Below are 13846 nucleotides of genomic sequence, written 5' to 3' on the forward strand. Positions count from 1 at the left end.
TTAGTCAACAGCTAAGCAGTTGCCCCAGGGTTCACAGGTGTCCAAATATTTACAGGATTAAGTGCATCTATTGTCTGAAAGCATCAGGACACTGTAATAGGAGTGATTAGATATGCAGAGCACACTTGCACATTTTAAATAAAGGTTCTTAACCAATTGTTTTGACGGGTGCAGAACCTTGTTATGACCTGAAGCACCCTTTGCTTCCTGGAAGTCAGTGCACTCTGATTACAAGCCTGTGTAAATAATAACCAGGCTCTTCTATGGTTCTTTTAATCTGTATCTCTCAAAGAGCTTTACAAAGGGGTGTAAGTATCATTATTCACAGCAGGGACATTACTTGCCCCAGGTAATCAGCAGGCCTGTGGTAGAGGTGGGAATACAATCCAGTTCTCCCAAATCCCAGTCCAGTGAGCTGTGCATTAGGGACTAAATCCACAAAGGTACTTTGGTGTTGTATCACCTAATCCCTTGGAATCCTGCCATCTAGTGGAATTCTCAGCCCTGAGGAGAGATTAATAAAACTGGGACTTTTCAGTTCGGAAAAGAGATGACTAAGGGGGGATATGATAGAGGCCTATAAAATCATGTGGAGAAAGTAAACAAGGAAGTGTTATTTACTCCTTCTCATAACACAAGAACTAAGGGTAACCAAATGCAATTAATAGGCAGCAGGTTTAAAACAAATAAAAGGAAGTATTTTTTCACACAACACATAGTCAACCTGTGGAACTATTTGCCAGAGGATGCTGTGAAGGCCAAGACTATAACAGGGTTAAAAAAAGAACTAGATTAGTTTATGGAGGATAGGTCCACCAATGGCTATTAGCCAGAATGGGCAAGGATGGTGTCCCTAGCCTCTGTTTGCCAGAAACTGGGAATGGGTGACAGGGGATGGATCACTTGATGCGTACCTGTTCTGCTCATTCCTTTTGAAGCACCTGGCACTGGCCACTGTCAGAAGACAGGATACTGGACTAGATCGCCCTTTGGTCTGACCCAGTATGGTCGTTCTGATGTTCTTATGAGTTAGGCACTAGCTGTGGAGTGTTTCTGAGTGAGTCTTATTGGTGCCTAACTGTTGGATTTAGGAACCTAAGTACCTGTGTGAATCTAGTCCTCGATCACATATACTTCAAGATGGTTCTAGTTTATGGTCTGGAATATCGAAAGCAACTCTTCAGTAAGACTGCTACCTGAGATTTTAGGAGGGATGTTAATGAAGTAGTGCAGCAAACAGATGCTATGGTGATGTCATCCATATAAATCTGGAGGGAGAGAAAAAGTTAGAGAAAGAACAAACAGGTTTGGGCATTCCAAACGCAAGGGGAATGGAAGGAGGAAGAGGACAGAAGGAGAGAGAGAAGTTGAAAGTCACAGGCCTGGATGGGAGGCAGAATAGTTATGTTACCTGTTCATCCACCCATCACCATAGTACCTGAGCATCTTGATACAGACTTAAGGTAGGGAAGAGGTTTTGGGAGGAGTGAGGGCAAGCTCTAGTTTGGCCATGTGGAGACTGAGATGCTGTTCTTCTATTAACCCCTTTACAGTTCCTCTTCAGGCCAGAGCATGTTTCTGGAGAATAGCCAGATGTCCAATTATCAATGTAAACAGAAGAGTAAATATGGCAGTCCCACCTAACCCAAAGAAAGACAAAATTTGTGATTCATCCTAATAATCATAGTGTCTTGGAAAATATTTTATAAAGAAATATATTCAGCACTTTGGAAATAAATATATTGCATGCATTTTCATTTTTAAGCTGCCACGGAATGCTAATGGTGACAAAATATTTGTGTTATACAGCCAATATGTGAATACAAATATTTTCTTAGTGACTTTATACAGTTTTATGGTATTTGGGAACTTTTACATGAAATTAAATATATGTTTAGTTCTGGTCTTCAGAAATCCTAATAAAAAGTGTTTTCTGAAATGGAAAAATCAAAACACACTAATTCTAAAAGATCATTTTGACATGTAAACATTGCTGAATAAGCACATTTTGATGCTACTGATGTTGAAAAGTGAAATATAGTAAAGCACATGTAAGTTCAGAAGAATTTTGCTTACCCAGTCAAGCAAGAAGCCCTCTGGTGAATTTGGTATCCCTTTTCATGAAACATTTACATATAAAGGTACAATTTTACACCAATATAATAATGATACTGTGATGATTAAAAAAAAAACCCTAAAAAGATGTTGGCTAAAAACAACAACCTCTTACTTGGTCCTTTTCATCCTAATGTATCCCAAAACACCTTACAAAGGTAGGACCCAATCCTATGAACACTTACACCTGGGTGTAATTTTGCTCATGGGATTATTCCCATTTAATTTAATGGGACTACTCATACAGGTAAAATTGCATACGTATGTAAGTATTGGCAGGATCAAGAACTTCTAGCAGAGACTCTGTACAGGTGTAGAACCTGATAAAAGACTGGAACATTAACTGTTAAGTAGATGAGAGATCGCTTCGGCCCAGATCTTCAAAGGCACATAAGCACCTATCTCCCATTGATTTCAATTTTTTACAACTAAGCCCAACTTCCTGCCCACACACAATTTTTCACCTGCAATTAAATACAGGCACAGTTTTGTACTCTCAGATAATTGCCAGTGAAAATATTAGCTTTTAGACATCTAACCAATCAGGAAGTGAGATATTTAAATGCCATCATTTACACGCACAGTTATTTGAAGCTGCAAAATTAAAGGTACAAAATTGGAAGCCGGTTTGATGACCCTTTTTAAAATTATCCCTTAATGTCCAAAAACAGTCAGAGCTTTACTTTTTAAATGAGATGCAAAACCAACACATTATCATAGATCTATTTGTTATATTATTTCTGCTTTGCATTTGTGCTGTATGCTATCTGGGTAGGTTTGTTTGAGTCAGTTCTCACTGAGGTCAGAATTTTTAAGAGCAATGAATTGATTTTACAATGTAGTGGACATTTGATTTGAAGAGGTTCACATATTTTGACAAAAATAAATGCACTTTATGTTGGTGTTTGAGAAAGATTTGAAAATCTCAAGCCCTTGCACACGTCATTAGTGTCCTTGTGTGATTATCTAGGAGCTATGGAGAATTTCCACCTCCTGATTTTTTGTGGGGGTTGCAGACCTTCCGCTAAATGTTGGGGTTCATCACTTTGATGAGGAGTTATACTTTGAGCAGTGGAAAAACGGTGCTCCGATATCTAGTAAAGGCCTCTGACAGAAAACTACCGTGTGTATGTGGTGGGAACGGGTGGAGGAATCCTTCTCAAATCATAGAATCATAGAATCTCAGGGTTGGAAGGGACCTAAGGAAGTCACCTAGGCCAACCCCCTGCTCAAAGCAGGACCAATCCCCAACTAAATCATCCCAGACAGGGCTTTGTCAAGCCGAGCCTTAAAAACCTCTAAGGAAGGAGATTCCACCACCTCCCTAGGTAACCCATTCCAGTGCTTCACCACCCTCCTAGTGAAAAAGTTTTTCCTAATATCCAGCCTAAACCTCCCACACTGCAACTTGAGACCATTACTTCTCGTTCTGTCAACTGCTACCACTGAGAACAGTCTAGATCCATCCTCTTTGGAACCCCTTTCAGGTAGTTAAAAGCAGCTATCAAATCCCCCCTCATTCTTCTTCTTTTCTGCAGACTAAACAATCCCAGTTCCCTCAGCCTCTCCTCCTAAGTCATGTGTTCCAGTCCCCTAATCATTTTTGTTGCCCTCCGCTGGACTCTCTCCAATTTTTTCACATCCTTCTTGTAGTGTGGGGCCCAAAACTGGACACAGTACTCCAGATGAGGCCTCACCAATGTTGAATAGAGGGGAACGATCACGTCCCTCGATCTGCTGGCAATGCCCCTACTTATACATCCCAAAATGCCATTGGCCTTCTTGGCAACAAGGGCACACTGTTGACTCATATCCAGCTTCTTGTCCACTGTAACCCCTAGGTCCTTTTCTGCAGAACTGCTGCCGAGCCATTCGATCCCTAGTCTGTAGCAGCTCATGGGATTTTTCTGTCTAAAGTGCAGGACTCTGCACTTGTCCTTGTTAAACCTCATCAGATTTCTTTTGGCCCAATCCTCTAATTTGTCTAGGTCCCTCTATATCCTATCCCTACCCTCCAGCGTATCTACCTCTCCTCCCAGTTTAGTGTCATCTGCAAACTTGCTGAGGGGTGCAATCCATGGGAGCCAAGGTGGATTCATAACCAGGGCCAGGCTTAGGGGGCGGATGATCAAGGCAGGTGCCCGCACATTAACACAGGGATGGGGAAACTTTTTGGTTTGAGGGCCACATCGGATTTCTAAAATTGTATGGAGAGCCTGTTAGGGGAGGCTGTGTCTCCCCAAACAGCCAGGCGTGGCCCTACCCCCATCTCCTATCTGAACCCCCGCCCCCCACTTCTCACCCCCTGACGGCTCCCCTGGGACTCCTGCCCCATCCAACTCACCTGTTCCCTGACGGCCCCCTGCCACCCCATCCAACTCCCCTGTTAGCCGATGGCCAGGGATGTTTGGTGAGGTGCCAGCTATGCCCGTTTATACCATCCGTGACTTTAACCGCTAGGACGCACTGTCCCTTCGCGGCGGGCAGCCCGGGCTAGGCTGACGGATGCCCCAAGGTCCTAACCACCAGTGACTTTAACTGCTAGAGCTCAGAGCTCCTTCGCAGCGGGCAGTCAACACTGACTGACAGGTGCCCCAATGGCAGCACTAAGAGCCTCTCCACACCCGTGACTTTAACTGCTAGAGCTCAGAGCTCCTTCGCAGCGGGCAGTCAGGATTGACTGACAGGTGCCCCAAGAGTTTGCCCCGTGGAGGCGGCACAACTCAACGCTAGGCTCTTAGTACTCTCACCTAATGGCCAGGCTTTATAGCCAAAACGGCTGAGGTTCTTTAATTGTGTTGGCTGCTTTACAGTAAACCAGAGAAACAAGTCAGGCTTATGCACAAATGGTTACCAAAATTTATTAAACTAGATTCTAATCATGTGGTTACAAAATTGCTAGTGCCTACTTATTTAAATGTAGAGATGTTACACACACAAACAAGTTACAAAACTGAAGCTACAATCCCAAAGAAAGAAAACAAAGTATAGAGCTCTATTTCAAAATATGTGTACACTAAAGATAGGAGATCAGGTGTGGGTGCTTCTTACCCTCCTTGCATCTCTCGATTCCAGCGGTGCCAAGCCAGGCTCGGTCACTCAATTCCGCGGAAAGACGAATAAGGGACAAGGCTCAGGGACCCTCTTAGCTGCAGAAGCCTTGGGAGGCTGTCACTTATCTGACCAGCAGATAGATAGTGAAAAGCACTCAAAAATCATGGTGCAGTAGGTCCCCTAATTATACCTCTGTACTCCTTTATTCTTTTTCTCCTTTCTATGCTAAATTGGGGCTGGTCTGTCAGGGTGACGCCAGCTCTCGCAAGAGTAGTTCACACTTGCAAGGGAGAAACAATAAGTTTCGACTACTGGACATTTCTTTTATCAGGGTAAATATTTTCCCACCTAGGATGTTGGTGTGTGTGCATCATGCTGTTTTAGTAGGGGCTAAGAGCCATGTCTGTCACAGCGCCTCTGCCTGCTGTGAGCCCAATTGCTGTATATGTTCCCAGTGGCACATTGTAGCAGCACACCTGTGCTTCTCTCAGCTTCAAAGGCTGTGCTGGAATTCATGTTAAGTGCCCTGTGGTTTTTGGCTCCCGTGTGTTTCCAGCAATGCTGGTCTGAGGGGGGGGGCTGGCTGTCTGGCTACACCCCCCCATTCCTGACTTGACCCCTGGGACCCCTGCTCTATTCAACCTCCCTGTTCCCCACCCTCTGACCGCCCCGACCCCTATCCACACCCCTGGCCCCTGACCTCTATCCAACCCCCCCTGCTCCCTGCCCCCTGCCCCCTTACCGCGCTGCCTGGAGCACTGGGTCATGCCACGGCTCTGGAACTGCGCTGCCTGGTCACCCAGAGCGTTGCACCCGTGGCGCGGCACGCTGAGGCTCCGGGGGAGGGGGAACAGCAGGGGAGAGGCCAGGGCTTAGCCTCCTGGGCCAGGAGCTCGGGGGCTGGGCAGGAGGGTCCCGTGGGCCGGATGTGGCCCGTGTGCCATAGTTTGCCCACCTCTGCACACAAACCCATTGCATCCATGGGTGCTAAATTGCTCCCCAGTTTTTTGCTTGCACCTTTTGGGGGGATGGGAGTGGGAGGTGGAGGGTGTTTTCCATCCTGGCTGACAAAACTCCAAGTGCTGGCCCTGTCCATAACACTTAAGGCCTCCGGGTATCTCGCAGTTTCAAAAACCTATGACGTTTCACACTTGTATCTACACCAGGGATGGTATGATTGACCATTCTACATATGTGCTTGGAGCATACAGCACCAAGGAATTAGTTATATGAATACTGATGGGTGAATCTGAAAAGGATCTATTTAGATAAGCATCTTAAAATCCTTTGGCCAGAGCCTCAGAAGGTATACACTGGTGCAGCTCCATGGACTTCAGGAGAACTTCTCTGTCACAGTAGCTGTGGATCTGCCCCTTGATTCTTTTCTGACTGCTTTGCTCTGGAAATTTGGCTGAAAGCATCACCAATACAGATTTTGTAAAAAGAGATTTCCAGTACTTCAGGATGTCAGTGAAACAGCTTCTTAGCTAGGGTCATAGAGAAAATTAGATAAATACTAAATACTAGAAGGGCCTGTACTAAAATCTCGGATCTGAATTCATGTAAATTTTGGTATGTTTGATCTCTGTGTCTCAATTTCACAGAACCTGCCCATCTCTAATAATGGCTAACAACAGAAGTGTATGTAGTTTAAACAATACAGCATTTAGATGTGCCAGGAGGAGAGGAAAGAAATTAAATTATGAGGAATTCAGGGAATAGATTCTTTGGGCTTGTGGAATGGGTAATCAAGTTGCAAATGATAACCTTCTGATTGCAAGAATGATTCAGACCTACTCAGGTGTATGAAGTGGGTGAGATAAACTAATGCTGACATACGGGTCATGCAGTATAGCGTGACAAATGGAGTATTAGCCTTCAGTCATGATTAGTAATGTTTAACCATTACACAGAGACTTACATCAGAATCCCTGGTGAGCCAAAATATTCAAAATGACACAACGTATTTATCAAAGTGACACCCAGGGGATTCCAACAGTAGTAGCTTGAATTCAGATTATTTGACCCTCCAAAAACTGTAATTGAAATGGCTAACTTTAAAAATATATATATTTCAATAGGCTCTTACACTTAAGAAGCAGCTTTGCATTCTGGCAGTTATGTCAGGTTGCTCCTGTTTTCTGCAGCTTTCCTTAAACAAGTAAGCCTTTATGGAAAAAGTCCTATAAAATGTAATAGAGATAAATCCAAAAGTTATAAAGAAATTAATCTCTCAGTCCAGGGAGTTTAACAGAGAATGATATTCTTTCTATGGGTTTTCTGAATCCTACAATAAAATTTAATAAAAAGGATACAATTCTCTATACAATGGTTCAAAATATACCTGTAGAAAAATGATAATTTTCTATTAAATTCCATAGGAACTTTCCGATAAAGGAGACTGCAGAACTGGGGCCAAATTGAGCACATTCATTGGCCTCACTCTATTTCTCAGGGTAAAACTGAATAAGGGAGCTGCATGAGACAGCTTAATATGGAAAACACAAATGCAGTAATCTGATATTTCCTGGTTAATCTTATTTACTTTCATCAGGCCTTTTCTAGAAAATCCCCATTTAAATGCTCAATCAGAAACACTATATAGCACTAGAGCTGCGCAAAACTATTCTGACTGCCAGTGAGTGGGTGTTGTCTTCCAGTTGACACATTAAATTAAGGTCCCTTCTTCCCAATCTCATGTGGCTGATGAGCTGGACATCAAAGATCTCATGGCCCATTTTAAGCGAACAGCGGGTAATTTCATGGTTCTAACAAATATTCCCCCTCTCAATAAAATGGATCAAATGTACAGAGTTGGGGGTGAGCTACTGTGGGATGGAATAATGAGACTTCTGCAGTTACCTATGTAGTCAATGCATGACCAGTTAGGGAAGAACAAACTGCTTTGGAACAATTAAGAAACAGTCCATTCTTTTGACCAGTACTTGAACAAAACCTTTATTGACATTAAAAGAATATAATAATACAATATATTACAATCACAGAGTCCAATACTGCAAACTCTTAACCCTTTTATAACATCAGGAAGCCTTACTCACACAGGTGGTCCCACTGGAAATCAGTAAGACTCTTTGTATGGCAAAGGTCTACTCACAGAAACAAGAGTTTGCAGGCTCAGTGCCCTCATTTCATATACCAACTTTAATTACAAAAATTATGCACCAAAACACTTCAAAGCACTTGGCTGCTTTGTTTAAACAAAAATTGGCCCACATTAGGTGCACTACCCTTGCTTCCTGGTCTTGGATAAAATACCTGGAAAAGGAGCAATCTTGTGTGGTTTTTGACCTGGATTAAACCAGGAAGTGCTGGAAATGTCAGGGAAAAGCAAGTTAATGTACTATAGCAAAGGACACTTATTCAAATCTCTAATTATTATAATTAATAATAGGGCTATTGACAAAAGGCCTTTTTCTGGCAAGTGCTTGGGGCATTCATCAGGTAATTAAAACAAATCACAATAATTACATAGGAAAAACAGATGAAACGATGCAGTCTCAGTGAAATCTTAGTTGGAGGATAGCTATTATAGCTATCCTGCTTCCACCATCACAGAGTTGTCATGTTAATTAAAAATTCACCTTGAAATATCTGGGAATGGGTTTTAAACTGCTAAAACTGCTAAACCTGTTGGCTGCCTGGACCACAGTCTGAGGGTTGGTCCAGGAGGCCAAACTTTTATAGTCTCTTCTGTAGTTCAATAAAACCGCTTCGATTTCTATTTTTCCTGTTGCATTTGCTCCCTAGCCAGTAGTCCCGTACAAGGGATAGAATTTTGCCTACTGTGTTGCAAAATGTTGAATCTTTATATTATCCAGCAAACTTATTTTAACGTGTAATTAGACAAAACTTTAGATTTTCTCACTTCAGCTCCTGGCAAGTTGTCTGAATGAACCATCAGTACAGACCATTTGTCTAAATATGACATTTTCTAATTTCATAGACATTTTATAAGTGATGCTCTTTTGGCCAAATTCTCCTTCCATTTACAGTGGCTCAAAGTCACTGAAGTGACCAGGGTAGTGATGGTATAACTAGGAAGAGAATATGGCCATTCTAAGCAGTCAGTTCTCAGTAGTCAGGAAAGAGAGGCAGGCAGTGGAATTCTCTGGTAGGTTGAATGCCAATAGCAGACTGCAGGCTGGATCCAGTTAATGTGGAAGAAGGTGAAGGAATAGAAGTCTGCTCCAAATGTCTTTTAAAAGAGGTTTCTTTCTTCTCTGTCCCCTCCCAACATTGGCATAGTTCACCTCTATTGCACAGATAATTCTCATAAAACCTTTCAATCCCCAGAGCACAGTTCTAAATCACTTCCAGTTTGTTTGATTTGGAAGGTACCACAGAGGCCCAATTTGCTGATGGGCATAAGCTTATGTGTCACTTTATTTGGTTCTTGTTTTTGTTGTCTTGTTAAAAAACATCTCACTGTGCCACAAGTCTTCTCCAGAGACTCTGTGTGAGTGTGCGTCACTTCCATCAGACATTCAGCTTTCAACTGCCAAACCCTTAAGATCCTTTCTCCATTCCTGTACTTGTACAGTCATGCAATATCCTCTGTCAAAAAGAGAGAGAATAGGATTCAACTACAACCATCATAGGAGCTGATATTGATCTAAGCTGACTACAAAGGAAAGTGATTAAAAGCCTATTTATTGCTCCACTCATGCAATTATTAATCACCAGCACAATAAATTCTCCACCCTGATTATATGTCTACATTCAAATAAATGAACTTCAGAGGCTTTTGGAGTTGTTTAGTTCTGAGTTTCATGCAGCATAAAGCTTTTGAATTAGCTCATGTGTGTAAGGTTTGTAAGAACCAGTTTGTAAGGTTTTTGCTTTTGCAATTTTTGCCCTTATTCATGAGGTTTGCCCTGCCCGCTGCAGCGGCTCACAAACTAAAAAAACCACCACACTATTCAAATCACTCTCACAGGTAAAGAGGTGAATGCAGCACCACAAGATAAATTGCAGAAACAACTTTCAGTCATTTTCTATTAAGACTCCGGACAGAAAAAAGTCAGTACTTAAAACAGGACATATTTAAAGATCTTCTGATTTTAACATAATGCAGTGTGATTATTTTAATTCCAGTTATAGAGAATTGGCCTACTTCTGCTTCCACCAAAGTCAACGGTGAAACTCCAACTGACTTTAATGGAAGCATTTAGGTCAACCATGAGCACTTCTGAAAATCCCACTCTAAATATCCTATCACACATTTTCTATGAGTAGTGGTTTACTCTCTACACAACCATAACCCCACAACAGTTCCTCTCCACACACTGACAAACAGCAGGCTGTAACTCAGTTATTTCCTCTGTCTGCTGCATTTCGGTAGTGCTGGAATCATGCACCCCAATCCTACACATAAGCACCTACACATATGGCGGACTTTAAACACACATGTAGTCCCCATTCAATGGATCACCAACATGCTTAAGATTACATATGGGCTTAAAGTTACACACATGCCAAGTGCTTTGCTGAATCAGGGTCGTGCTTTGTAAAACATGCTATAAATGTAAGATATTGTTATTGTTAAAAAGTGAAGATTTTATCTAAGTTTTTAACACCAGGAACTGAATTAAAGTTATGTGCAAATCTCTGCTTTATTTTCACTCCTTTCTTACGACACGTTATTGCACATACCTGTAAAAGATTTTTAAAAATACAAATAAGCTATAAGAAAATTACTATGTAAGTATATGAATTCTTATAGCTACTTTACATCACACCTGAGGGCCTCCGTCGAGTTTTACTGGCTCTGAGACATGATAGCACCATACTGTTTTGGTTATGCACGGTGACCAGTGCAATTTACTGTACATATTGTAACCTGCCTCAGGACTCCTTCCTATAAAATAGTTCCACGTAAAAAACAACCTCCCCCTCCCAAAACTGCCAAAATCTAACACTCCTGGCCACAGCATTTTATAATATGCGTCAAATTGTTACCTGGGGTTCTTTCAACCCAAAGCTCTTGGTCACTTTTACTCTGTGTGAGGTGGTGTCAGTAAATAAATCAAGGGGAGACACGGCCGTCTGACCGATAGATGGCTGGCACAAACAGGACAACGCAAAAGTGCTTTCACTTAAAGCTAAACTTTACTTAGTCTCAAGCACTTACACACATCCGCAAAAGGTTAGTAAAACACCCCCAACCCTTGATAATTACCAAAGTTGAGTAGGGCTCTCGAGTGGCACAGCGGGCAGGCTTCCGGTGGCCAAATCTTCCGTCTGCCGGTGGGGACTGCAAGATGTATCCAGAGGGAGAGTCCAAAAGGAGTCCAACTACCTCAGACTTTTCCCCCTTATTTATACATTAGACATGTCCCTTAAAGAAAGCTTGTTACAAGCAGTTTCAGCGATCCAGCAAAATGTTCCTTCTGATTATTGATTAACCAGGCGTGGGTGTTTCCAGAGTTTGCAGCCTTGAGGCCCCCAATCGACATTCCTGGGGCACATCCTGCTCTTCTAAAATGCATGTATCAGCCACTTCAACACAATTCTTAACAGGAAGGACGTGGGGTCAAGCTGCCCTCTCTGTGGCACCCAAAGACCCCCTTTCCCCTCCTGCCCTGGTTAAGCTAAGCCTGCTGACTGGGCTAATTTACAGCCTGCTGACTTGGCTGCTTTTAGCAAGAAGCCATAGTGGTTTCAGGCACTTTACTGGTTTGCCAAAGTCTCCCCGTACAAAATCCCAGACACCGAGATGAAACATTGAGCCAAAGTTTCCTTATTATTTGCTTCATATTCGTTTTTAAATTGATTCCAAATCAGAATGAGGCTGACAGTGAGAGGCCTGTCCTATGATGTGGAAAGAAGAAAGTCCTGTCAGGAGAGTGATCTGGAAGGTTCTGTTATTAATGTGTGTATGGAGGGACAGGGAGAAAGAGTTAGTGGGTCATAAATCACCTCCTCTCATTAGAAATCCTGCTGGCTTTGGAAAGAGAAGTGGATTGTCATAAGGTTTGTCTCACGATACCTGCACTCATACCAGTCTTTTTTTTTACTGTAACTCTTTCTCACCTCTTTTCCCAATTGCAGCATCTTGCAACCCTATACCTCTGTGCATTTCCCTCCTTAAAATCTAACTCATGAAGAAATACTTCCAAACTTCCTCAAGTCAATAACCCCACAACTATCTTCTCCTGAATTCAGTCCTGGCTTTGCCTCGTTCTATTTAAACCATAAGCTCTCCAGGACAGGGAATTTTGCAAAGCCCTGTATAAATTAACAGTATAATTTTAATAATAATTAGCTCTTGCATCTGTGGAGGTTAAGCTAGCTGCAGCAACCTTCTCCCAAAGGTTTCATGACTGTCTTGCACTTGAAGTTACATTTTTGTGATACTCTAAAGACAAATCTTCATGGTCTATTACATTTAGCTATCCTGTAGTAAAATGGATTTAGATGTTTGTAGGATAATGGAATTTCCAGTATTTGATGCTCAGATGCTATGGTGATTAGTGCCTGTTATCTGCTTTAAAGTGTTATTGTGCCATTCATCACTGTAGTTTCTGAGGGCAGGGGGCATGAGATGATGCCATCATATATGGTCTTACAAGGTCTTTTTCATAGCAAGTGAGCGGTTCTTGAGGCAGAGAGTTTTGTGGGAATTATGCTGCGCTAAGTGTTGCGCTAAGATCCCTGAAAGAAGGATGCATGCTGCATGCTGTTTGTGAACACCTCTGTTCTGGGAGTGATAAAGAAAACAAGTTACTCTCAAAATATACCCAGATTCTGCATCACTGATTTCTCCTCCAAAGGGAAGCTGACATACAAGGTCCCAATCTCTGTTACTTCTTGTCGGAGGAGCAATAATACCTAAAATAATAAGTCTGGGAAAGAAGCTAGGTCAATAAGCAAGGACATGTCTTACAGCTATTTTAGCTCCTCGGAAAAATGTTGAAAAACAGTGCAAGGTGGAAACGGTAGGATTTACAGTTAGCTTTGAAACCCTCAGTTTTTAGTCCTGTATGCGCACACACAACAAGGCCTCACATTAACTTTATCACAAACAACTTCTATTATTTCATAACTTTACATTAAGTCATGTATGAAGACTCAAGTAGCAGTGAAGAGCCTTTTGGCAAAAAAAAAAAACCCTTAAAGTGTTTACCTACTCATAATTAATGGTTTCAGATTGTTCCTTACTAAGCTAGGCAGCCAATTAAAGCACAATTAAAAGAGTCTTGACATTTGCTATGAGTTCCAATTCACCTTTACTAATGGATACAGTTCAGTCTCCTTTTTGTGTCTTACAATGCCACAAATGCAGTTCAGAATAATGAAGACTTCCAAGAGTGGACATGGAATAATTACACAAAAGGTCAAAAGCCTCTTGCTCTGCAATAAGTACCATTTCTGATGGACCTGCTAGTTTGTTTAGAAAGACTGTTGCTACCTAAAGGCTGTAGGAAAAGATTCTTCTCCCAGACCCTGAGAGAGTTATGTCCACACAAAATGTAGACACTCTCACAAAGGAAAATATGTCGTATATCTCAGCTCTTTTATTTCCCAACGTAAATTATCCTTCAAAAGCTCATACAAATGTTCACCATGAGATACAGGGCCCTTTGAGTCATAGGCACACCTCCAGATGAAGTCACTGGGAGTTGCACCCCTGCATCCAAAAGCAGAATCCAAAGTA

Source organism: Natator depressus, chromosome 1 (genome assembly GCF_965152275.1).
Source record: "Natator depressus isolate rNatDep1 chromosome 1, rNatDep2.hap1, whole genome shotgun sequence".
NCBI lineage: Eukaryota > Metazoa > Chordata > Testudines > Cheloniidae > Natator > Natator depressus.